Genomic DNA, 26,316 nt, shown 5'->3' with positions numbered 1-26,316 from the left:
TTTGAACAAGGTCCAAATCCTTAACCCTTACCAGCTGTTTGTCCTTAGGCAAGTATTTAATTAACATCCACCCAGTTGGACAAGCCTTGCCTTTTTGCTTTTTTCTCATTCTCTTACTCAATCAATTACTAACTCTCGCCAGTTCTATTTCGTAAACTTCCTGACTCCATTTACTTGTCTCTCTTCTTTTTGTCTTTACCTGCTCCAAGGCACAGTTATCTTTCTCCTTTACCCTTGCAAAAGCCTCCTAACTGATGTCTCTTCATCCTCTTGTGCTGTTTCCCAGTCCATTCCCTAAAGAGCAACCAGAATGATCTTTTGACAATACAAATCTGATTCTAGTTCACTCTTGATTAAAACAAATAAAGTTCAAATAAGGAAATAACCAGGAGTTTCCTTTCCATGTTCCTTCTCATTGCTTGCGCTGCAATCACAGTAGCTGCTTTTTGTTTTTCTGAAAGTGCCAAACTCCTTTTTCAACTCAGGACCTTCATAGACGTTCCTCCTTCTGACTATTAAATAATCTGCCCTCACCATCCCCACCTCACTGTCATCCTCTCCTTGGCTGTCTCACCCCTATTCTTCAGGACTCAGGAACCCTCCCTGACTCCCAAACTAGATCATGTTGGTCTGTTATATACTCTCATACTCCTCTGGGTTTCTCTGTAGCACTTTTCATAATTGCAACCAACTGATTTGTTCTCTAATTAGTTGCATAGATGCTCTAGGGAATTAACAGAAATTCTATGCCCCATCAAAATGCAAATTCAGTGGGATTAAAAGGCTGTACAAAGGGGGCTGACTTTGTGAGACATGTAAGAGGCAGTTGTTCCATAACTGTTGAGTAAATGAATGGAACTCTGGACCTCAGGTTCCATTCTGTGGAATGGGATCATAATAATGTTTATTTCATAACATGGTAATGAAGATTGATGAGATATCACACCTAAGGCACAGAGCACAGTGCCTTTCACACAGTAAACACGCTAAATGGGTTGCTTTTTTACTTAATACAGGTTTAAATATTGGTCAGTTCCTGTGAAGATACAATTTACATTAACCTGGCAATTATTTATTTATTTTTACATTTTGGGTAATAATAATCAAAAGTATGGACAAAAAAGACCAAACTAATCACTTTAAATACTTCAGAAGCAAGTTGTTTATTTGGTATAAACCTAGCATATTAGATCAAAACTATTACTTTTTACTATTTTGCAAGGATTAATGGGGTCTTCTATTGATTAAGATATAAATGCATATCTAACGCTGGACTTTTTATTGTGATATAATATTGGGAAAAATAAAAAAGAATACACACTGACTATAGTAAGACAGTGAAATGTGTCTCATGACATTTTTGTGGATAAGACAGAGGATTATGATCAGATTGGAGGATTTATAATGTGCTGATTTCAACTGATGCCAATCAGAAGAGAGCCTTCTATTCTAGTTCCTGTCCTGTTCATAATTATTAATGAATTCCTTTAAGACAGAGAAGCAAAGCTTCTCCTGTGAGGATATTACTTGGAGCTGAAAATGAGGGGTGGGGGCCAGGAGGGAGATAGGTAGTTTATTTACTAGCAAAATTGATTAAAATTCAAAAATAACTTGAAAGGATAGAATAAAGGACACCAATTAAAAACAGCATTAAAATGCTGCGTGGGTTTGAAAACTGTGCAAGTACAAAATAGGGAAGACTTGCCTGGGTAAATAGAAGCTGGTATTAAAAAACCCTACAGCTTTTAGTGGTTAATGATGTGATTGGTAGTAAAACTGTAACAATAGCAGCCACAAAGAAAAATCCATTTAAAAACTACTGTAACGCAATCTTGGATTTCATTAATAGACACAGAAGCATATACAGAGTCAGAAAGCATTTTGCCTATTAAATTTGAAGCTAAAATGCATGCAGGAGAAAAGACATCCACTAAAAATGCAAACAACAAGGTCCTACTGTATAGCACGGGAACCATACTCAATATCTTGTAGTAACCTATAATGAAAAAGAATATGAAAACAAATACATGCATGAATATATATGACTGAAACTTTATGCTGTACATCAGAAATTAACACAACATTGTAAAATGACTATACTTCAATTAAAAAAATGTACTGTATACTTACTGTCCATATAAACTTATGTGCTAAGGGGAATTTCATGAGGGGAAAAACACAGTTCTTGATTCCAAGGAATTTACAGTTTCAAAAAGGAAAATATCCAAATGAAGATAAATAATCATAACAGAAATGAGAAAATAATCAGAAAAGAAGGGAAAGCTAAGCATGCTGAAATGGAAAAGGAGAAGTTTTACTTCCTTCTGATCATGAAGAAGAGACGACTTCCAGGTGGAGGTGGCATTTAAGCCAGGCTTTGAATGACTGGTAGGATTAGACATGTAGGGAACAGAATGTCAGACAGAAGGAAGAGTGAGAACAGTATGGCCACAGTGAGTGGTGTCTGAGGATGGTGAATTATTCAGTCTGACTGAAATGTAGGACAAATGTAGTGGCAAGGGAAAAGAGAAGTGCAACACGACTAGGAGTAAAGACCAGCAGTGGCATGTCAAGGGGACAGAGCTTATACTGTGGGTGATGGCAATCATATATATAAATGTACATATGTTTGAAGAGTCAAAGTCTTGCTCTACATAAGAGCTACATACTTGAATAGGCAATGTCTCAATTCTGAGGTCGACTGCAGAGAAGTAGCCTTGGTTACATCATCCAGTGGGACTTTAAGTTATAAAGCCAGGACCAAGTGTCTAACAGTTTCTGTCTGTCTTAGAAAATTGACTGCGGCTGAATCTCTTTTCCTTACCCCTCTGATCCCTGGGTTGAAGGATGGAGAGTGGGACCGTTTTGGGACCCTTAGACACACAGCGACCACCATTCCACATTACTCATGCATTACACCGTCATCTGTGTACTATTTTCTATAGAGGCTGTACTAACTGACACTTCCACCAACAGTGCCTAAGGGTTCCCTTTTCTCCACATCCTTGCCAGTACTTGTTATCTCGTCTCTTTTTTATAACAGCTGTTCTAACAGGTGATATCTCATTGTGGTTTTAATTTGTGATGATTAGTGATGGTGGGCACTTTTCATGTACCTGTTGGCTATCCGACTCTGCTTTCAAGAACATTATTTTTCTGCTATCATAAATCCATGTGTTATGTGGATAGCATAGTGGTGACTGTCAGTTGAAGTGTCACTATAAAAAAACACAACTTTTAAGTTTTTATGAGTGTTTAAATGTATATGTTAACTCAGCTAGAAGACACCTGGGTATTTTTATTTTATACTCTTTTTTTTGTCATGAAAAAAGTTGTCATATAAAAAATGGATGATTAATACCTGGATTTAAATGGCCAATTGTTCCCACTGGTTTTATCTCTTTATTGAGGTGAAGAGTATGAATAAACCTCTCTTTTGTTCTGAATAGAAATAGTCATGAAATTTTCATGTGTTGAATAAGGCATCTGGAGAGTAGTTTAGGAGAGAACAACTAAAACTTCAAAGTGCAAAGAGATACAATTTTTCAATGAAAGTGTGAAATTGTGTCAAATTGTTTAAAAAAATATAGATCCATATACCTAACCAATAAGGGTCAGTTATTAGTTCCAAGCCTTGAATGCTCCTCTATGTTTTATAGGAACTCTACTTTGGAATGATGTTTCAGTGATCCACTCAACAATTTTCCTTATAAATATGGCTGTCTTGATATTGAGTAGCAGTGGTCTCAGTGTCTTTTAAACCAATTTCTCACTAAATACATATGAGAGCAAAACTTCATCAGCAATATGGACAATGTCTCAGGATAAAAGAGAACTAAATATAAACATATATGTCTATGTTTGCACCTGGGCAGTATTTTGCTATTTATCTGTACAAATATTTTGTTGTTGTATTTTATACTATGAAGAGATTTCCTTTAGAGTGAAAATTCTGAGACATCCATGCCTTTTGAATATTTAAACTATAGGTTTAAAAATAGTTTAAATAATTTGGCCCTTTTCTATAAAATTCCAACTGAAAATGTCCAAAATAATGAACAATATTAGGTAATTACCAACATTAATTACTTCAGATATTTAAAAAAACATACAATTTCAGTATATATTACATATACATTTTTGCAATGATAAAAATACACTGCAGGGATGAAAATTTAACAGATGAAAAACCCTAACTCCTAAAATGGTAGAGTACAAGAAAAAAAAAGTTTAAAAGCACTACATAGATTATAGGGGAAGCTCTGAAATGTTTTTTTCAAATTAGTAAAATGGTCCAATTCACATTTCTGGAAGATCACACCAGATTTTTTGCTAACATTGGAATATAGTCATCTGCATGTGTGTTGAGCCCCCTATCTCATCTGTATTTTCATCTTATTTACATGATTCACTTAATTACTAATTGATCCAGTTTTTATATGTACTATGTCAAACACAATCACAGAAAATAAGATAGATGAAAAAATCATGTTTCTTATCTTTATATTGATATGTGATTTAGAATATTTCATTTATAAACTATGTTTATATTCAATCATCCATATTTTATTAAGTAAAGAGTAAATAATAATACCCAGTACACAGACCCTGACCTCAAGGAGCCCCAGGCTCTAAGGAAATAATTATAATAAGCAAAATAATAGGACAGAGTTTTCACAAACAACAATCAGGATACTTGAGTCCCATGGGATGCTCAGTAATTTTGTGAAAAATGAGTTTCATAGAGAAATATATATGGGAAACACTATGTATTATTCAGTCTACTATTAAAGGCTCACAATGAACATGAGAACTGAAAAGGCTCTGGCTATTCGTGGAATAAAAACACCTGTTTTACTTTATTTAATACACAATTTCTCAAATTTTTTGGACCACAGGATAGTCCTTACTCCCTTTATCCCTGTAATAACACTTGTTATTGTACCCTACAGAAACAATTTCCTTGCAACATGACTTGGGGAGCATTTCAATTGAAGTATAGACAAGGCAAAGAGACTGCATGCAAGGTGAAGTGGTTACACCTGGGAATCAAGGAAGATTTCATTAATGTGGAAATGCCTAGAGTGGCTCTTGAAGGAGTATAAATTTGCTATCCCCGAGAGAAGAGAAAAGTCTGGGTAAAATATATGAGCATGCATAAATTTCCAGAGTTGTGAAACAAAATGGAATGTAATGGGGTGAGGGGGCACAGTAGGGGTTCACACTGAAAGGAAACACATAAGACAATCAGAGGGCTTGTGTTTCTCCCTTAAGACACTCACGTTATTGTACAAAATGTGGAAAGCCACATATACACTAAATATAGAAAACTGGGGAGAGTTTTGGATTTGCATTTAAGATCAATGGCTCTTAGAAAAATATGCATAGTTGATTTGAGGAAGATGATACTGGAATAAGAACTCAAAAGGCAATATGTAATGTACCGTCAACTTTTGGAAATGGTTATTAAACAACATTTTTATCTATTCAACATTTTCTCAGCATCCTCTATGTTCTGAGCACTATGCTAGTCATTAAAGATATGAGAGAGAATAATAAAGAGTCCTTGCTCTCAAGAAACTAATCTTATTGGGAGAGATATTCATACAAGAGGGTAAAATATAGTGAGGTACATACAGTTTCATCATTTTGTACTCGGTACTATATAGCAGGTATTCAATGAATACTTTCTGGATGTGTGAAACAGATGAACAGATGCATGTTAGAGGTAATATCCACGTGCTATTAAAACAGCAGAGAAATATGATGCAAATGTTTGAAAGTAAAATTTTGAATACAGTTTTTTAAATTGCAAAGGGAATGAAATAATCAGATGCATTTTTAGCTCCAAGACAAAGAAATTCCACTTCTGTTTCTTCTTTGATTTTAGAGATATTTACTTTTAAATAGTTTAAAGTAACTACACAGACAGTAGGAGAAGCTCTGAAATTTTGTTTTCAAAAAAGTAAAAAGGCCCAATCTACATTTCTATAAAATCATACTAGATTTCTTGCTAACACTAGAACATGCTCATCCAAATGTATGGTGAGCCCTCTATCTTACTGATGCTCCTGTCGCTCAAGATATTTTTGGAACTCCTCTTTGGCAACTACCTTTAGAGACCATGGCACATTATTTAAATAGCTTCCTAATTCTGCGTTGAGTGTCAGCACTTTTAGGGTTGTTTTTCTGATTAATGCCATGTTTTTATTCTTCAGATGGCTCTTCTGAACCACAGAGTTATTGAATATTGACCCATACTTTCAATTTTTCTCCAGCCGTCCTGCAGTCTGTCTGAATATATGGTAGGATGGGTAAAATTAGAGGACTAAAAAGACTCAGAAGGACTATGGGCTTGGAACTAGGTTCTTAACAACACAGGGCAAAATCATTCTTAAGTAAGAAGAATGGAAATAAAGAATAACCTTTTAAAGAGGTTACTGAGAAGAGTAAACATGGTCGGATACACAATTTCCAGTTAAGGTATCAATCTTATTTCTTCACTTTATTAATTCTCAGATTCACAAACAATACATCTCAGCACATAAAAAGAAACCAATTTTCTTTTCCTTCCATTTGTCAGTTTCCTTTTGTGGTACTTCACTAAAATTGTTTCTCAACCCTTATATTTAATTTTAAGCAGTGTTTGTTACCCAGAAAACACACACACACACACACACACACACACACACACACACGCACAAAGGTCATCTTCAAACAGTGAACTCAAACAAAATTTTGGCAAGGACTGATAAAATCCCTGCAGAATAATGTATTTAAAATTCAGTGAGCAGGAAAACAATGGGCATTAGCTGGCAGAGCAGAGATGAGGACACCTGTAACAAAGGTAGGTGCTCAAATGTTGCATTTTGAACAGATTTTTGTTATTTAGGACACATATGACATATAGAGATATAGATATAGATATACACACACATACTTTGTATACATTTTTGATCATGAAACTTCAAGATAAAGATACTTGAATTCAATGAGATAAAATGAATGTGTGGGAAGCAATACTGCAAAAGGAATGAATTCAAAGCAGTGAATTATCATAGCTAATTCTTTTAAATAGGTTTTTGCACTTGAAAGAAATCACAGAAAATGGATTTTCTCCCCCAAATAAAGGATCACAAACATTTCTGAAACTACTTTTTTCCCTTTGGGACAATTTTAATACAGATAAAAACGCTTTAGATGAATGAGTTAACAACAACAACAACCCTACTTAACCACCTGCTAGAACATAATGTGAAATTTTCGATGCCTCTCAGCTTCCTTAGCTGAATTTCAGAAGGCAACCATTAGTATTAAGAACAAGCACTAAGAATTTCCCGAAATCATTTTGTTATTACTCTTGAGGTTTCTAGTATATCTTCCAGTCCCTTCACTCCTTCACTACCCTTCTCAACAGCTTTTTCATTTCCTGAAGTTTAAAATTAAATTTCTCGTTGTTTGACTTGTAGGAAATCATCATGCTTGCCACACAGAAAGAATATGAGTTACAGGAGAGTCATGGTGGGGGGTCCTGGTTTAGGGACAAAAGACATTAATTATCATTTCAAATGGTTCTAAGTTCACAATTTTTCCAGAATATGAGGATTCCATGTCTGCTGTTGTGTATCGAACTATTAAAGTAGTTCTATCTCTGTCCTAACTGATAAACACTATTAATAAAAGTGAAAACATTTTTTAATATAAATCCAATATCTTTCAGAGGAAAAATTTGATTTACAAGGTAATCTGAACATAAGCATGATTTCCTAGCTAAATGCTTATGTGACAACAATGAGGACAAATATACTCTTTCTCTAGTGCTTACAGGAAAATTATAATCATATAATAAGCAACCCAAACAGGTTTGTTGTTAAATGATGAACAACAAAGACACACAACCAAAAGCAATGCACGAGTGCAGGATGAAATTAAAGTCAGGAGCCTGAGGAAAGAAGATGGATGTAAACACCAAAGTTGAAAAAAATAAAAAAAGTAATAGCACACTGATAGGTTTTTAAGAAAGGACTACACCAAGAGTAACATATTTATTGTTTAAATCTTTGCTCTCTTAACAGTCTGGGAGAATAACTATGTTACTCTCTTGATAACAATCCATCAATGGCATTCTAATGTCCATAGGGATAGGTACAAACTACTTACATAAAATATGACAGTGTTCATGAGACAATCTTTACCTAGTCTGAAATCCTATCTTCCTCCTCGCCCTGCCTTGTGCAGTACACTTTTGCAGTACGGACCATTCTGTAGTTCCCTATCTACACCATGGAATCCTTTACCCATGTGCTACTCTCTCTGCTCATGCTGACCCCTGTATCTGGAAGACCCTGTATCCTTATGTGCCAGATGGACACATTCATCCTTAAAGACTCAGCTCAGCATACTGGTACTTCCACATTCCACATTCCCTATGTTTTTTTCTTCCCTTTCATTTTTTTTCTCAGATCCTTTGTTTCCCAAATAATAACAAGCATTTGTTAGTACATTTCATTCATATAATAATGACTAGTAATTTTTGAGTGTTTCTTTTATGCTGGGTACTGTGTTAAGCACTTTACAAGCATTATGCTTTTCAGTCACCACATCAACTTTATGAAAGTAAGTACTATTATTATTTCCATTTTACAGATGAGCAAATAAAAATAACCTATTGAAGTCACATACTGGTTTGTGCTAAGACCAAGGTTTAACCCACATGTGGTGACACAGGTTGGCCCCACCCCTCAGCCCATTTATTTACTTCTACCTCTAGCCCAAGAGTTACTTCTATAGTAGGTTGCCTCACTTACAGACTCACCAGGCTTTCCTGGAATTCTTCATCCACTCTACGTCTTTACCTCAGAGGCATGGTAGTAGATTTTTTCCAAATGCACAAAGATATTTATGAGGAGGAAGAGAAATAATCAAATATTTGCAGAGTACACAAAGAGAAATGAGGGCTTTCTGAAGTCTCCTTTCATGTCAGAAGTTTGCTCAATTCTGACTGCTCACTTTCCAGAGTACGGATAAGCCACTGTTTTAGAAGCTCTGTGAGAAACTGTCCAGTGATACACACACTGGAACAGGGGTTATCTTTCTCTCTCTATCCTATATTATCACCTTGGAGACCCATGAACGTTCTTTCTTCTGATATGCATGGCACAAATTGGACATATTGACATATGGAATTTTGTTCATCTAAAGCTTCTAATTTTAGGAATGCCTGAGTAAAATATAAGAAATGATGCAGAACAAGAACTCTTCTGATGAAAACTACTTCTTCCATTATGAAGGATTACCAGTCTTACCCCGCACACCTACCCTGAATCATCTAGTGTCCATTCCTCAAGGGTATTTATTCTAATAATGTTTAACTCTTTCTACTCTAAAAGGCTTTTCCTCACTACTTCCTTAGTTTAGGAGCTCCCAGAGCTATGGAAGTTAAAAACCGTTTTCTACAATCTGTAAGGAGAGAGCACTTTCCTTGAAATTGCTGAAGTGCTATTAAGTAGCCGCTTAAATTAAAAGTGACTGTGATCTATCACAGAGCTAATTCCAGATACACAAGTCAAGGAGTGCATCATGGAAATGCATAAAGCTAGGGAGATGACAGAGAAACCTTGACCTGTCACAATGGTTAAAAAAAGTGCTCACAGTCTCTCTGTATGACAGTACTCTGGCATGAACACAGAAACTTTTATCTCCACCAGAACCAGTGACAAATCTCAACACACCATAAAATAAAAGAAAGGTTTTTCAGAGAGGACTGGAATGCTGGTAAAGGGCACAGTGAAGCCTTAAGATATATGAAGAGACTAAATTACAAAACCACAATCTTAAATCCTCAATATTGTCACCAAGTCACAAAGAAAATTTTAGGGTAAACACTAGTTCTAGGATCATAAAACTACCTTTCCTACTTGGAAAAACAAAAAACAAAAATAGCAACATTGTATACAGATTTCTTACTAATGTTTCTTTTTTTTCTCTCTTCAGTCATCACTACTTTCTTTGCTCTCACAGAAAATGTGACTGGGAGGCATAAATTTTGATTAATAAAACAACTCAGCCAAAGCATTCTCACTGAAAAGAATTAGCCACCCAGGCAGGGTACCACAAAGTGAATCTTAACAAGAATATTTTACAAGACAAATGACACAGTCTGTTATTATCAATTTCTCTCAATGCCGTTCAGGTCTATAGCATGTAAGGAGAAAACTACTGGGAAAATGGACTTGATTTGAATTTATGAATTGGCAAGATTACTTTTAAGAGATGAACAACAAATTGCTCTTTTCGCTTTAATTCACATAATGTACCAGATGTCATAATCTCAGAAGCAAAAATACAATGTGTCACAAATAGTTCTCAGAAGTTTTTTTTTTTTAACATTTTTCCTCTTATAATGAAGAATGCTAATTCTGCAACTATATTATATATATCTTGAAGGTTCAACCAACAGTCTTCTACATTTTCGTACCTCCCTGGGCCTAATGTATAGTGAGAGACACGTGTTTAGAACTCAAAACATACTTGCTGATTAAATTTCCCATTGTTTTCATTTCAGCCTTATCATTTGTTACTCAACAAGAGGAATGCCCTGCACTGAATCACTGTTAATATAACTGAATCTTATTTTCATACCTAGAAGTACCACCAAGAATTGGAGAGGCTTTGTCACTGAAACCCTATCCTCCTCCCACTGATCCTCTCGGGACCTGAAGTTCCCTCTCCAAAATCCTTTAGCTAGTAAGTGGGTCCTTATTACTTGCTTTCCAATCTGTTGCTCCTGGTACCTGTTTGATGACCACTGCCAGGCTCACCTAACTCTTCACAGACAAACCCTCACATTCTTCCCCATCTTACTCTTGAGCCTTCCTAGATCAACTACCCACTCTTCAAAGCCAGCCCTAGCTACACATTCTAACTGCATTGTTTATCTTGAATGCTGTCCCAAGGTTACATACTCTAAAAACTGGACAAGAGCAAAAGCCAAAAGAAGCTGTGAAGTATCTAAAGTGGTACACTCCTGTCTTAAGGGCCTTTGGATACAGGGGCAAGATATGGAGCCCAAATCTGAATGCTGATTCTGCACTACAATAGTCCAATGTGACAACATGGATTTGGTTAATAATCACCCATAAAATAAAATCCTAGCACCACTAACTACATGTTCTATTCCAATACTCCCAACAGGACACTACTAAGTGATTTTGCATTAATTTGCAAAAAAAAAGTAAATGATACTTAAATTATGAGAATGGCATAACTGAACTCTACAAAGCAAACAAGACATACTCTACCATCATGTTCTGATTCTTTCATCTGTTGCTCTGAAAATATGCTTTTAAAAGTTTTTCAAAAGGATAGAAAGGAGAATACTCAACACAAACTATGTACCATGTATTTCACATATAATTTTTTCATTGCATCTTCACAATAACCTTGTAAGTTAGATGTTTATATACCTATCTTACAGTTAATGAATCTGAACCCAAGAGATTCAGCAGACTGCTGAAGTTCAACAGGGATGGTGGTAATTTTCACCTCACTGGGTTGTTGAGAAGAATAAACAGAACTGTGAGTTGAATCAGTATCAGCAGACACTGACTGAATCTCTCCCATGTGCTGCAAAAGGCTATCTGTGTTATCTCATTCAATGTGTTTAAAAGTGGGTAAAGGGGCATTCAGTATGAGTATTAGTATGGATCCAAGCCTTACACTGATTTTTGTTCCTCCAGGTTAGGATTAATGTCTTGTTCAGTTGCACTCTTAGTATCAGATAATGTTCCTGGTCCATGCAAGATGCTCAGGAGTAGTGTATTTACCAAAGGAAACATTATCATCTGGTGTTTTTAAAAGGTTACCTGGAAATATTTGGAGGACTTAAAATGTCTGTACTATTATCATAATATGATTTTATGTTCTTTGTAACTTTCAGTGAAGGCAATATATTTGCATGTTGTTGCTACCAAAGAGAACATCTTCTCAAGTTACATGAGAGAACTTATAAACAATAGAAACCAGAGCTGACTTGCCAAAGTTCTTTTTTAAAATTGGTCACACATTTCTGTCTTCCTTAAAAATAATAAATGGCATAAACATATCTTTATGTGTCTAAGGAGTTTACTTCAGTATCACAATAATTTCATTTTTGTAAAATTTCTAATCTGTATATTTGAGTGTGTCTTTTACTTTGACCATTTTTATTCTGTCAGCTGTCCCTTTCGGACACTGCCAGTACATCTGATTTTAAAAGAGTCTCTGCCTCTTTCTAATTTTCTGTAGTCTGGAAAATCAGATAATAGAACCAGTAGTATTTATGCTCATTATACGAGCAAATGTATAATGTGCAAAGACCCACATGAGATGTGATGTCTGTTCTTAAATTTCACAATCCTTTTAGGATCTTAGATTCTTAGTGGTCAAGGTAGCAAAATCAGTGACCTAAGGATAAATAAAAGATCAGTGTGTTTACAAAACTATGTGAGGACTATTAGAAAAATACAGCCTATGCTAACTTAAATATATTTCCCAATACCAAAAACTTAGTCTTGAAGTATAGAAAGGCTTTAAAAAGTCTGGATTATAGGCTGCTTGCTAAAAGTAAAGGATGCTACTAAGATTACACATCAGAATAGAGTGCAGTAGAGAAAAGACGGGAAACTGAAAAACTCCATGCCATGTAGTTAGAAAAATGTTCTTTCAATAAGAAGAAACCATGTTAAATATAGAACATTTCTAACAGGAAATTTCACTTCTCCCCTTGGGAATTAGTTCCTTTTCTATATGGGTATTTGAGAAAGGGTTTCAAGCTGGGTTGTGTTCCATGCGCATATATTTCTCCCAGCCTGGAGGACAGGTGAGGGTAAGTTAAGAAAAGATAAGTGATCAAGAACTCAACTTCACAATACAAACAGGGTTAAAAATGTCTAGAACCCCATGTCTCTTTTCCTCTTAAGTTCAATTTTATTAAGAATTAATTTTTTAAATTAATGAATTAAAAATATTAATGTCCAAAGGTTAAAAGTGCCTAAATATCACTGCAACGGCAACACGGTCCTAAACACCTGGTCACAAACCCACTCCTGCTTCTCCTTCCTCGTCATCATCATCAATCGCTTCTCTCTTTCAAGAGAAATCTACAGCTGGACAGAAATATTTGATTCACTTTATAACAACATAAAATGATAGAAGATAGTAGTGGAAATTGAAGTTGACTCTAAAGGAATACAAGTCAAAATAATGTTCCAGATGGGCATTTTGAAATGTATTACACAATATCGAGATGGTAAGACGATTCTTGATGCACCTTAGTTGGAGCCGAAAGTGCTATGCAGTCTTTCCACGACCTCAGTGTTCTCCCCCAACCATCCGTATCTCACTGCCAGTTATCTGGGGGATTTCTGCAAAATGGTGCCTTCCAGCCTTGTGGGGCATCTTACATTTTAAATTTATTTTTTCAAAGATAGTAACACATTTAGTGTCAAAGTACTCCCAACTAAGTTGAGAGCATGGCTTTTTCTCTTGATTAAAAATGACAATAAAATAAAGAAAAACTAAAATAAAATTTAAAAAAGAAATGTTATATTTTTAAAATATGCAAAGCAATTGCTTTAATGAATATAAAATATTTGGCACTGGTGTCCTGAGAAATAGTTCCCTATTTGTGAATTAGTGTTATTTAGTTTTCCTTTGGGGTTGGGGTAGAGAGGTAGAGATGGCACAGGGATAGTTTATGAGAGTCTAATATAGACAGAGTTTAGAAAAAACACCAAGATCCAAAGAAAAGTGGTTGAAGTAGCAGTTCCTGATTGTATCTGTTCAAGATTTTCAGGCAAGAAACAGTAAATGGTATGAGATCCGTGACATCACAGAGACTGCAATGATTGTACTTATTTATCTTACCTAATTTTTTCAACTCTTTTTTAAGTTAGATCTCAGTGGTCCATTTTATTTATGAGGGAACTAATCCCCAAAGAGAATAAGTAACTTAGTCTAAGGTAACAAAGTCAAAACCAGTGGAGCCAGGAATTGAAGTGTGATCTGTCTGCTTCTAATAAATGAATGTATCTTTGCTTATAAATTTGTACATTACATGTTTATAAACTTATAAATGTATTTTTTCTTACAAAGTTATCCTTAATCTTATTACTAATCTTTATATTTATCTTTGCTTAACCTTAGTCTTAACCACGTTACCTTCTTATCATAGACCAGAGAAACTGAGTGGACTTCCCAGAGAACCTGACCTGACCCATGACTGCACAGGCAAAGAGAGAACAATTCCCTAGCTCCCACTGTTATTGTCAGAAGCCACGCCAGGGTCCCCAGGGTGATATTCTTCTTTCAGTGTAAATAGTTACAGATACATTGGTTCAAACAGTGTTTTAGGAATTAACTTAAAAAAAAACTAGCATCCTTATTTTCATTTCACGATCAATAAAAGGGCACTAACATTCATTATGCTCTAACCAACAAATCTTATACCTGAGTTTTCAATGGCCTCTCACTTTGAACAGAGATCAAGCGCACTTGGTATGTGAATGAAGACTATATATAGGCGAAAAAATGAGTTCAAGTTTTTGTCACCTTTCTCCTCAACCATTATTAGAGAGATCTAAAATTCAATCATTTATATATAAATGACTTTCTAAGTTTGTGCTCTTATTTATCGGAAGCGTGAAAGTTTATTAGAACTCCTGCTCAGACTCAGAATACTAATGCTGGAAATATCTTTAGGCATCCTTTGTTCTAATTATGTCTCCCCACTGCTCTATAGACAAATAAGTAGAGACTTGAGGAAGTAACATAGATTCACAGACTAACTTAAGGAGCAGAAATGAGTAGAAATGAACTTCTGTGTATTTTTTCAAAGGACCACGTGCTGTACTAACCATATACTGTACTAATACTGACCACATTTTTTTGGTCTAAAATTTGGAAAGTTGCCTCTCCTAGGATTTCTATGCCATCTCAGAAACATCTTAATGAGCAATACAATCCATTTGTTTTGACCTGAAATTCTGTAAGACAGCACATGTCTGCAAGTTGTGGAAACCACATGTAGAGCTGGATACTCTGGGTAGAGAAGCCTAGAGCTAGAAGATCACATTTTAGGTTGGGGAACCATAATGTTTCAGTTTGCTAGGACCATCCTACTTTATATTGCTACCTCCATGCAATAATTAATAACAGTATCAAGGATTTCTTGATTTGGACAATAAATTTTATGATCCACAAATTTTAGGATAAGGAAATATTACCTCTAGTCTTTGTCATAAGAGATTATAAGTCTTGCTTAAATACACAATAGTCCTTATTTAAAGGCAAATGCCATTACAGAGTAGAGCTTAATTGTTACTTTGAATTTAATGTGAAGGAAATTATCAAATTCTTTTTCTCTGAAATCTAAAATATAATTCATTTATTAAGGGGGTAAGATGGCAGAGCAAAAGAATACTGGAATACAAGGCAAAAAGAACATTAAAAGAAAAAATTAAAAAAAAAAGGATGAAAAGTGAAAATGAGGAAACCATTCACTTGTCTTCCAATTTTGCCTATGGATAATCTAGGTTATAAGTATATAAATACTTTGTTTCTACTGAGAAAATAATAAAGTTACAGGAAGTAAATAGATGGGATTTAGCCTCGGCAGTTAGGAGAGAATGGTCTGTAGAAAGATCATTTGAGCTGCCATAAATGAAAAATCACAGACTTTTACTTGAAGTTACAAAGACAAATACGTGTGTGTGTGTACTTTGCTTATGTGCAGTTTTGTGAAAAAACGCACTTGATATGGCTTCAGTGAAGGGGAGGAAGCCAAGACGAGCTATCAAAGAGTTTTATAATTTATTTATAAAAGTGAAAGAAAGGAAATATATAGTGATTTAATGAAATTAGGGTAAGTCTATGTTAGCTGTTTTAACTGCATGTACTTGGCAGGAAAAAATCTCAATGGAACTTGTAAATTTAAAGCACCTCGAATTCACTCCTTCCTTTCATCATAAAGATCATTGCTTTTTGTTTATTTGAAGTTACAGGAAATGAACTTGTTTTTTTCTGTGTACTTCACATTATGCCTCCATAAAAAGAGAATCCATCAGTGATATAGTATAAAGAATGTTGCTGTGAATTTTCCAGATCAATAAAACTTGCTAGGATTTTCTGAATTCTTCAAGACTAAACATTTCCCTAACACTTAGGGTCAGGGAGAAGGTGTCTTTCTGTCCAGGGAAACCTGTTTCACTTCATAATCCTAGTAGTCCATGACATGAACCCTGATTTCATAATACAATGTTTAGATTTTTTTCTTGTAATTAAATAAGTAAAGGAATTCTATATACCACGGAACCTAAGCTTTAGAGTAATTGGCACAAATTCTATTCCAATGTTATAATATAATTACCTCTTTATCTTTCTTTTCTTCTACCAGACAAATAATAATAATATAATCAGAAGGTCTTTTCTATGTTTACATTTCTTGAAAAATAAACATGCATTAATATAAAATAACTTAACATTATGTTACAGTTGTTTGATAAATGGGCATTCATATGTTTTTTTAAATAACTCCCACTAACAGATGCTTTTATTTGCTAGTACCTCGAGTGATTTTTGTTTCTGAAGCATACATTAAACATACAGTTCACTTTATGTAAAACTAATTACAAGTGTTCCTGTTTTGAATGCCATGTGTGTAGGAGAAATCCATAAATGACATCTGGGTTATAATCTTGGGGAAAATAAACATGCCTAAATGAACAGATCACAATCTCCATATTTCCTCTCAATTTTCTGTACTCTTTTGTTAAATAAATGCTTTTAAAAATTCTTGGTGAAGGTCATCATGAGCTTTTTATTTTTAGGGTGAGAGATGTGGCTATAGAAAATTAATAGCTCACTTCCTTAAGACTTTCAGCAGAGTATTGATTTCACTATAATTGTCACTTAAATTTCAAATTTTCTTTTTTTATTAAATCTAGCAGAAGGTATAAATAAATTTTTGTAAATACCTCTACAACATGTGGGTATTACTTAACTGTTGGAATAGTGCTACAAATTGATTAAACATTACTAAAATGATTGCTTATACAGAATTAACTCCAAACTAACTCTGTTGCTAAGACACAGAGACAAAATAGGTAGAATTGATTTACTAATAAAAATAGTTTAGCAAAGGGGACTATATTCAATATCTTATAATAACGCAGAATGAAAAAAATGAAAATGAATATATTATATATATTATACTGCTATATTATTATATATATATTATATATATAACTGAATATATATATATAATATATATATAACTGAATCACTGTGCTGTGCACCAGAAACTAACACAACACTGGAAATCAACTATACTTCAATTAAACAAATAACTTAGACTCTTAATCTCAGCATTTTCTCCCTTCAATCATATATTAGAGTAGCAAACAATGTAGAAGGAACCATGTTGACATGAAGACCTTACGATTCTGCCTTCCCTATGATGACAGTTTTAAAACATATTTTTCAGGCATTGGAATTCTACTGTATCAATGCTGAAATCACATCCAAAACAAACCATAATTCCTTAAATACCATAATGTGCACTCACTCCTTCAAAGGTGAGATTATATCGCTATTCTATGTTTAAACAAAGAAATGATTAAAATCAGAAAATTAGAATAAAATAAAGTAAGCAATACTGTTGTTTTATATCATTACTTTTAATGAGTAGAGATTGGCTGATTTACTAAATTTTTTTAAGACTAATTTAACAGGGTCCTTACTGGCATCATATAATATAAATAAAAGTTATATAGCACATTAGTCTTTTCCTTTGAAATGGCAATACTGTGTTATATTCAAAAAGCATTTGAGTCAAAGCATAAAAATAATATTCAAGAAGATGGTCTACTAAGAAGCCTTAAGCCCTATTCTTCCACGGCAGGGGGTGGGTAGGGGGGAGGTGAAAAACACAAGTATACATTAGTTTATGAAAATAAACTTTGTGAATAACTTTATGAAAACTCTGGAAACCAGTCAATGAGCCACAGCAACCAAGCAAATGCCTAATCAAGAAAAGGCACATTCAAAATGGTAGGAAATTTTGTGATGATTTTACTCACCCTCGCCCCATTCCCTCACCTGCACAGCGTTGCACAGTCAGGAGGAAGTGGCCCAATTCCTAGTTCCCTTCCTTGGGTCAGAATGAGCAGACTAGGATATATTTGCAGAGTTTTAACCTTGAGCTCTGACAAGGAACTGGTTTCTGTATCACCTGACTCAAAGCTTAAATTGGAAAGAGCAGCATAGTTTAGATTTCAGGCTGGAAGCCATGTAAAGAGTGGCAGGCGTGTAAAACAGGAAAAATACAGATCCGCAGAGGCCTGGGGGTAATGTATAACAGGTACCAGGGATAACAGGTAACAGGTACAAAGAAAATGCGATAGAATATCTAAGACACTGAAGACACTGAGAAGAAGCTGGAGTAAGTCTCTACAGCAAATTAAGACTTTAAAGTGACATCAGTGAGCTGTTGAACTAGGAAGCTCCAGGCTCTTATTCTGTTCCAGAAATATTAAGGGAACAACTATAGATTGACTAGATAGCTTTGGGGGAGCTCTGGAGACAAATAAAAGACCTACAGTGTGCACGGGCTATTGTAGGAAAGAAAGTATACACAAATGCCCAGACAGGGCACATGCCCAGAAAAGGTCTGAGAAGCCTGCACCTTTGTACTGGGCTTGTTAGTGATGGTCTTCTCCTGCACATAGCCAGTCTGTAAAGACTGGGAAAATGGCTTCCTTTTCAAATGCCCACTTTTTAACAAAAGATCACAGGCACTGAAAGAAACAGAAATATGGCCCATTAAAAGGAACAAAGTGAATCTCTGGAAATTGTTCCTGAAGGAACACATGCACCAGACTTACTAGAAAAGACCTTAAAACAGCTATCTTAAATATGATGAAGCTAAGGAAAACACGGACAAAGAACAAAAGGAAAAAAAGTGACATATGAACAGATGAGAATATTTTTAAAAAGAGATAGAAATGATTTTAAAAGACCAAAGTAGAAATTCTAGAGCTGACAAATGTAATATATGAATTGAAATATTTACTATGGGATTCAACAACAGCTTCGAACAGGCAGGAAAAAAAAAATCAGTGAACTGGAAGACAGGTTATTCAAAATTCCTGAGTCTAACAAGCCAAAAGAAAAACAAGAATGAAGAAAGGTGAAGGGACTTAAGGGACAAATATTTGTGTGTTTAGACCAAAATGCACATAATGGAAGTCTCAAAAGGAGAAGAGAGAATGGGGTAAAGAGAGTATTTGAAGAAATAATGACTGAAAAATTCCCAAATTTGAGAAAAGACATGGATCTGCAAATCTAAGAAGCTCAACAAACTCCAAGTAGGTTAATTTAACCACACTGAGAAAAATTATAATCAAACTGCTGAAAGCCGAAAACAAAGAAAGAATCTTGAATGCAGCAAAGAAAATCAACTTATTACATATGCTGAATTTCATTAAACTATCAGCATATTTATCAGCAGTAGCCTTGTCAGACAGAAGGCGGTAAGAGGAAGTATTTAAAGTTCTGAAATAAAAACAAATTTAAAAAAAAGCTGTCAACCCAAATATGATATTTGGCAAAAGTACCCTTAAAAATGAGGGGGAAATTAAGGCATTACCAGACAAACAAATGCTGAGAGAGTTCATCACTACTAGATCTTCCCTACAAGAAATGTTAAAAGGAGTTCTTTCAATTGAATCAAAAACATGCTAGACAGTAATTCAAAGTCATCTGAAAATAGAAAATTCTTTAGAGAAAGTAAATACATGGACAAATATAAGTAACATTATTATTGTAATTTTGATTTATAACTTTACCTTTTATTTTCTACAGGATTTAAAGGACAAATTCACAAAAATAAATATAAGCCTATGTCACAAACTACATCTCTGTGTAGTTTGTGACATCAATAACATAAAGGGGGAAGGGTGAAGCTATAAAAGAATAGAATGCTCGTGTGTAGATTGACATTGGTATATGGAAAAGTTACGGAGACGGATGGTGGTCACAGTTGCATAACAATGTGAATGCACTGGATACCACAAAACTGTACACTTAAAAATGGTTTAAATGGTAAATTTTATATAATATATTTTTTACTACAGTGAAAATACAGTTAGATCTAGGTAGGTTCCTTTTCTCTTAGTTTTATCGGGATATGACATACATTACTGAATAAGTTTGTGTACAGCATAATGACTTGACTTACACATATTGTGAAATGATTACCATAATAAGTTTAGTTGATATCCATCATCCCATATAGATACAAAAAATATTTTTTCCTTGTGATGAAAACTCTTATGATCTACTTTCTTAATAGCTTTCAAATATACCACAAAGCGGTGTTAACCACAGTCATCCTGCTGTACATTGTATTCTGAGGACTTATTTGTCTTGTAATTGGATGTTTGTAGTTTTGATCAGCTCCATTCTATTCCCTTGCCTCCCTCCTCTGGTAGCCACAAATCTGATCTAGTTAATTTCTGATAATCTGGTTTCATTTTGCAAAAGCATGCCACTTGACAACACAGTATCAGATTATGCACTTCCAAGTTGTCTCAATAACGTATCAGGCAAGCTCTCACACTGTTTAGAAACTAATAGTGCTGGAGGCAAATGAGCCATTACACAGCACTGGAGGAAATGCCTGGGAGAGAGATGGAGCTGTCACACACGCTGCACGGGTGAAAGCCCCAGGCCCTCTGTCAAAACCATGCTGCTCTCCTGGATCATTTTCATGCCTCCTGCCCATGTGCCATCCCTAGTTCCAAATGGCTGGACAAACAGTTTTCCCAGTGTAGAAATGGAGTGTGCAATCACTCTCATGCAATAAACTCTAATCATCACCATTTACCTGTGATTCTGTCATAAGATTTGTTTGTACCGAATGAAACAAGACAAAATGGATAGATTGTAATGCATTAACTAGGTAATGGGAAAGTAAAAATTGAGCAAAATTGATAAGTTGAAATATGTTTTACCAGCAGATCATTTTTAGTAGAAAGAATATCCTGGATGTTAAAATTTTAATCTTATATCTTAAAACAGGTTTATTAAAAAATGGAGGGAGCAGGAAAGGAGAAATAACATATGCAACCAACAATGAAAAATTACAACATAAAAGTATGTTAGTGCTGGTTTTTAAACTATTATTCTTAATAGTCATAAAACACACGTAACACAAAAATTATCACTTCAATCATTTTTAAGTTCAGTGGCATTAACTACAGTCACATTGTTGTGCAACCACCACCACCATTCACCTGCAGGACTCTTTTCATCTTGGAAATCTCAAACCCTATACCCATTCAACAATAACTTCTCATTTGCCTGGCTAATGCTCTCTTTAGTTGAGAAGCAAGGCTAGAAGTTCTCCATTTTTATTGAGTATAGTTGATGTACAATATTATATAAGTTACAGGTATACAATTTTTAAAGGTTATAATACACTTACAGTTATTATAAAATATTGGCTATATTCCCTGTGTTGTACAATACATCCTTGTAGCATATTTTATACATAATAATTTGCACCTCGTAATCCTTTACCTTTACTTTGCCCCTTGCCCCTTCCCTGTCCCTACTGGTAACCACTACTTTGCTCTCTATATCTGTGAGTCTTTCTTTTTTGTTACATTCACTAGTTTGTTGTATTTTTTAGATTCCACGTATAAGTGATACCATATATGTCTTTCTATTTCTGACTTATTTCACCTAGCATATACCTTCCAAGTCCCACAAGTCCATCCTAAGGGGCGGCTCTGGGGCTAGTTCTGGCTCTCTGCTGGGTAGAGGCAAGGTCCAGAAGACTGTTGTCCACCCACTAGTGGGTGACGCCAGGTCCTGGGGTTAGTGTCAGACTACTGGCAGGCAAAGCCATGTCCTGGAGTCTGTTTGCAGGGCCCAGGGACTCCAGAGCTGGTGTTAGATCACTGGTGGGAGAAGGCAGTTGGGTACACTGTCTGGGATGTCCTGAAGCTTGTGTTTGCCTGCTAGTGGGCAGGATAGGTCTGGCCTGCTGTGGACAGGCTGGGTTCACAGCCTGCAGGATTGTGCTTTTTTCACCTCTGATGTTTGCCTCCTGGTGGGTGAGGCAGGTTCAGAATTTAAAGAAGGCTTCCTGAGGGTAGGACCAGGGCCCAGGGGATTATGGGGCTCATGTCTGCTCACTGGTGGATGGAGCTTGGTCTTCAGGCCTCTGGCAGGCAGGGCCATGCACAGAGGCAGCTTTGGGCTCAGGAAGTCTTTAGGCAGCCTGACTACTGATGGGTGGGGCTGTGTCCCTGCCAGTGAGTCGCTTGGCCTGAGGCATCCCAGCACTGGTGCTCACAGCTATTGGATGGGCACATGTCTTGGTGCTAAGGAGCTAGTGGGAAGGTTTCACAATGGTGCCTACCACAGTACCAGTGTTCATTTGGTAGAAGGAGCTCCCTAGAATGGCTACAACCAGTGACTATGTCACCAGGGTAAGCTGCAGCCACCCCCTTCCTCTCCAGGAGACTCTCCAAGTCCAGCAGGTAGGTGTGGCTCAGGCTCCTATCAAATTACTGCTTTTGCCCTGGGTCCTGGGACATGTGAGATTTTGTGTGCATCCTTTGAGAGTGAAGTCTCTATTTCTCCTGAAATTAAGCCCCACTGGCCTTCAAAGTCAAATGCTCTAGGGATTTGTCTTCCTGGTGCAGGACCCCCAGGCTGGGGAGCCTGGCGTGAGGCTCAGAACTCTTACTCCTGTGGGTGAACCTCTGCAATATGTTCATTCTTCCGTTTGTGGGTCACTCACCCAGGGGTATGGGACTTGACAATATTGGGAGCTTACCTCTCCGAGCCAACTTGTGGTTCCTTATGTCTTTAGTTGTAGATTTTTGCTGGTAAGTTCCAGTCTTTTCATCAATGATTCTGCAAATAGGTGTGACTTTGGTGTGCTTGTGAGAGGAGCTGAGCTCAGGGTCCTTCTACTCCACCAACTTGGCCCATCTCTCAATAAGTCGAATTTTTAATGAATGAGATTGCCAGGCTTGCACTTACTTAGTTATATGTTTCATATAATTTTTCATTATCTAATTTAAAAGTGAATTTTAGATCCCTTTAGACTGAATGTTCATTTCATGGAGATGGTAATAAGGTTACCACTTTTCTAAGTGATTTCCCTACATTTCCATTTGTCTTTTAATTTGGGGGTACCTAAGGAATTGTTGATCTGCATAGCAACATCCCTCTTATCAGTCATCATGGAGATGTTAATAAAAATCACAATGAGATACTACAACACACCTATCAGACTGATAAAATAAAAATCCCTGATCATTACCACATGTTGGTAAAGATGTGAAACAACTGTAACTCTTAGACTGTGCCAGTGGGAATGTGAATTAGCACAGCTAGTTTGGGGAAGTGACAGGATCTACCACAAATGAAAATATAAGCCACATAAAAGTAACTGTACATCCAACAGAAATGTACACATACATGCCCCAAAAGACATGTAAAAACGTAAGAGCTACAAATTGGTCTTGATAAAATAGTATATAGCATTGAAAGATAAATTACTACTACACATAGAAGTCTCTTGTGAGTAATATTGAGAAGAAGGGGCCACACAACAAAACAAGTACAAATGCTATTATTCCATTTACATAAAACACAAAGAAAGGTGAAATAGTTCACAGTATTTTAATTTAGGAAAGTTATTACCTTATGGAGGTTTGGGATTTATGACTTAGGAAAAAAAACAGCACCTTCAGTTATATTGGTTATGTTCTATTTCTTAATCTGAATTGTTATTACACTTGCTTGTGGATTTTGTGATAATTTATTGAGCTGTCCACTTATTACTTGTGCACTGCTCTTAATTACATTTCAATAAAAATCTTTAATTAATCAGTGATATCTGATTATTTTATATGTCAGACAGTATAGATGAAATTAAAATAGAAAAATAAAAATCACTTAATAATTCCACTGGTGCACTACCCAAGTATTTTTTTTCCTTTACATGTATGTTCATACATGGACGATGACTCAGGATTGATAGTTTTTCTAAGTTAACAGAAATTATTAAAATTGTTAAAGGAAAATAAGAAAACCTGAACAGATCAAGCTTCTATAGTCTAGAAGCATGAAATGTTAAAAAAAACAAAAAGAAAAAACCCCACCAGATTCAAAATAATCTTTTATATTGATTTACTACTATATTTTCCTGAGTTTTAAAGAGATTTCCTATCTTAGCAAGTAAATTCTTCAGTGATTAAAAAAAAGTGTTTTTCATTTCTTTCTTGAGCAAGACTTTTTTTCCCTTGTGATTCTTCGATTAGGGCTTCTTGTTTAATTTATTATTTTTCTCTTTTTTCACGAATAATTACCTACATGTTTGATTTGTTTTCCAAACTGGTTATTTTTTTTTCTCTTATAATTTTCATTTGTCCTTATCTTCTGCATTCTAGGAGTGTTTCTTCAGTTTGCTTTCCGCAAGTCTGATTATATTAGTTGTTGCCTCCAAAAGCAGATTTAATACTTCTGTTAGATTTTCTGTTTCCTTTCAATCCTTTGCATTTCAACTTTATCAATCTAAATGGCTTTTACTTCTAACTTTATCAACATAAATATAAGGATAAAGAACAATTCTCTAAAATATTTTTCTGGGTTTTGTATGAACTCATTGTTCTATACCTGCTTTACCTCCGAGGCTTTCATTTCCCATGTCAGAGTAACCTTTATCCTGATCGTGTTTGGCTTTGATTGTGTTGTTGCCATTGTTTGTTTCTAGATCTGAGAGTATGATAAAATCTATTGAAGGGTAGTATTTTTTAACAGACAAGTCAGAAGACTGACCCTTAGCCTTTGGTCCTAATGATAACATGGGTTTTAGTAGAAAGCCTCTAAGTTTCACAGTTGAAGATTAAATTGTGGACAACCTCAGACCTAAATTCCAATGAATATCAGGCATTCAAATAAAGCACCTCTGCTAGAATGTTGGTGGACCATCGTCTCTCCACACTGGTTCTCTGATGGTCTCATAGAGTTTAACACACACACACACAGACACACACACACACACACACACACACACACAGAGTACTACTGTCACTGTTTCCATTATTACCACACCTGCGATACCCATTGGGACTCTCTCTCTCCCCTTGGTTACAGTATATTTCCCTAAGTCTTTCCTCCTTTCTACCCTTCTCAGAGTGGGCAAGAAAGGTAATCCTCAAATGTATACAGATATAAAGGCATTGATGGAAGACAGGTGCCATGGTATGGCTGCTTAACTTTCTGAGTGATACAAATCTTAGATCTCCAAGTTAGGAGGCAGCAAGTAAGTGAGGAGCACGGTCTCTTTATATCACTTAAGGCCACGGGTTTGCTCTACTTCAGACTGAATTTCAGTTTAGCAATGTGGAGCCTTCCCAGAAGCTAATAATAGTTTGGCTGAAAGTCTCAGTTTTGAATTTTGTCATAAATTTTCATCTTTCTCCATGCCCTTATAGCCATTTAAAACTGCATCAAGCACTGTTAAGCTGTAGAACTTCAAAACAACAACTCTGTCTGACATCTTAAACTATGATTAAAAAACCATCCCATCAGCATCATTTAGAGGAAAATTCAATCTTCCTCTAATATTTACTCACAACCAAAAGTTATTCCTGAACATCTGTGCGGTATTACTTTGGCACAGATGGAAAAATAGTTATTAATAACATTGCAAATGTAAATATTGGATCCATTTCAGTAGAACTGAGAAAGCCACAAAACTATCCTACAAAGTAAAATTTCATTGCTGACTCAGTGTGCATTTTACTTTGCATCAAAAGTGCTGCAATTTTTTGGTAGTTTTTAAAACAAAGGAGTAACATTTATTTTCAGGCTTTTTCAGTGTAGTGGGGAGATGAATTCATTCTCATTTCATAACTGGCCAAGATCCACTTTTATCTCTTAGGATTATACACAGTCTATACACTGCTTGAGAAATGACAAGGCCCAGCCTTCTAAACACAACTTAAATTATCTTTTCAAAGAATAAACAAAATGAAAAAAGAAGTGGAAGAAAAAAAAATCTTAAGAATATCTCTCAACAATATACCACATGTCAAATTTTTTAATTCTTTTTTTATAAACAAGTTTAAAAGAAATCATTCTTATAAATGATTCAACTTTTTAAAAAAAGTTGGTACCTTTTTTTGTGTCAATTGCTACATATAACTCTTTTAAGATGTTTTATCATTTTCAGTTGTGTTGCAGTGGTTGCAT

At 35.4% G+C, this 26,316-nt stretch overlaps 1 protein-coding gene across 4 annotated transcripts in view; it reads right to left on the bottom strand.

The window, feature by feature from the left end:
• The window catches only part of LINGO2 (leucine rich repeat and Ig domain containing 2), a 1,051,774-nt gene that overhangs the window by 432,774 nt on the left and 592,684 nt on the right, over positions 1 to 26,316 (bottom strand). The window contains exon 1 of one of the 4 annotated variants that reach the window (XM_074361481.1): positions 18,136 to 18,226. The exons of the other annotated variants lie outside the window; for them this stretch is intronic. The gene's annotated coding sequence lies outside the window, so the exon portion shown is untranslated. Of the gene's footprint in view, positions 1 to 18,135; positions 18,227 to 26,316 lie in introns of those variants that run through there. 4 annotated transcript variants of the gene reach the window in all.

This window comes from Camelus bactrianus, chromosome 4 (genome assembly GCF_048773025.1).
Source record: "Camelus bactrianus isolate YW-2024 breed Bactrian camel chromosome 4, ASM4877302v1, whole genome shotgun sequence".
In the NCBI taxonomy this organism is placed as follows: Eukaryota; Metazoa; Chordata; class Mammalia; order Artiodactyla; family Camelidae; genus Camelus; species Camelus bactrianus.
This window is presented reverse-complemented; position numbering and strand designations above follow the sequence as displayed.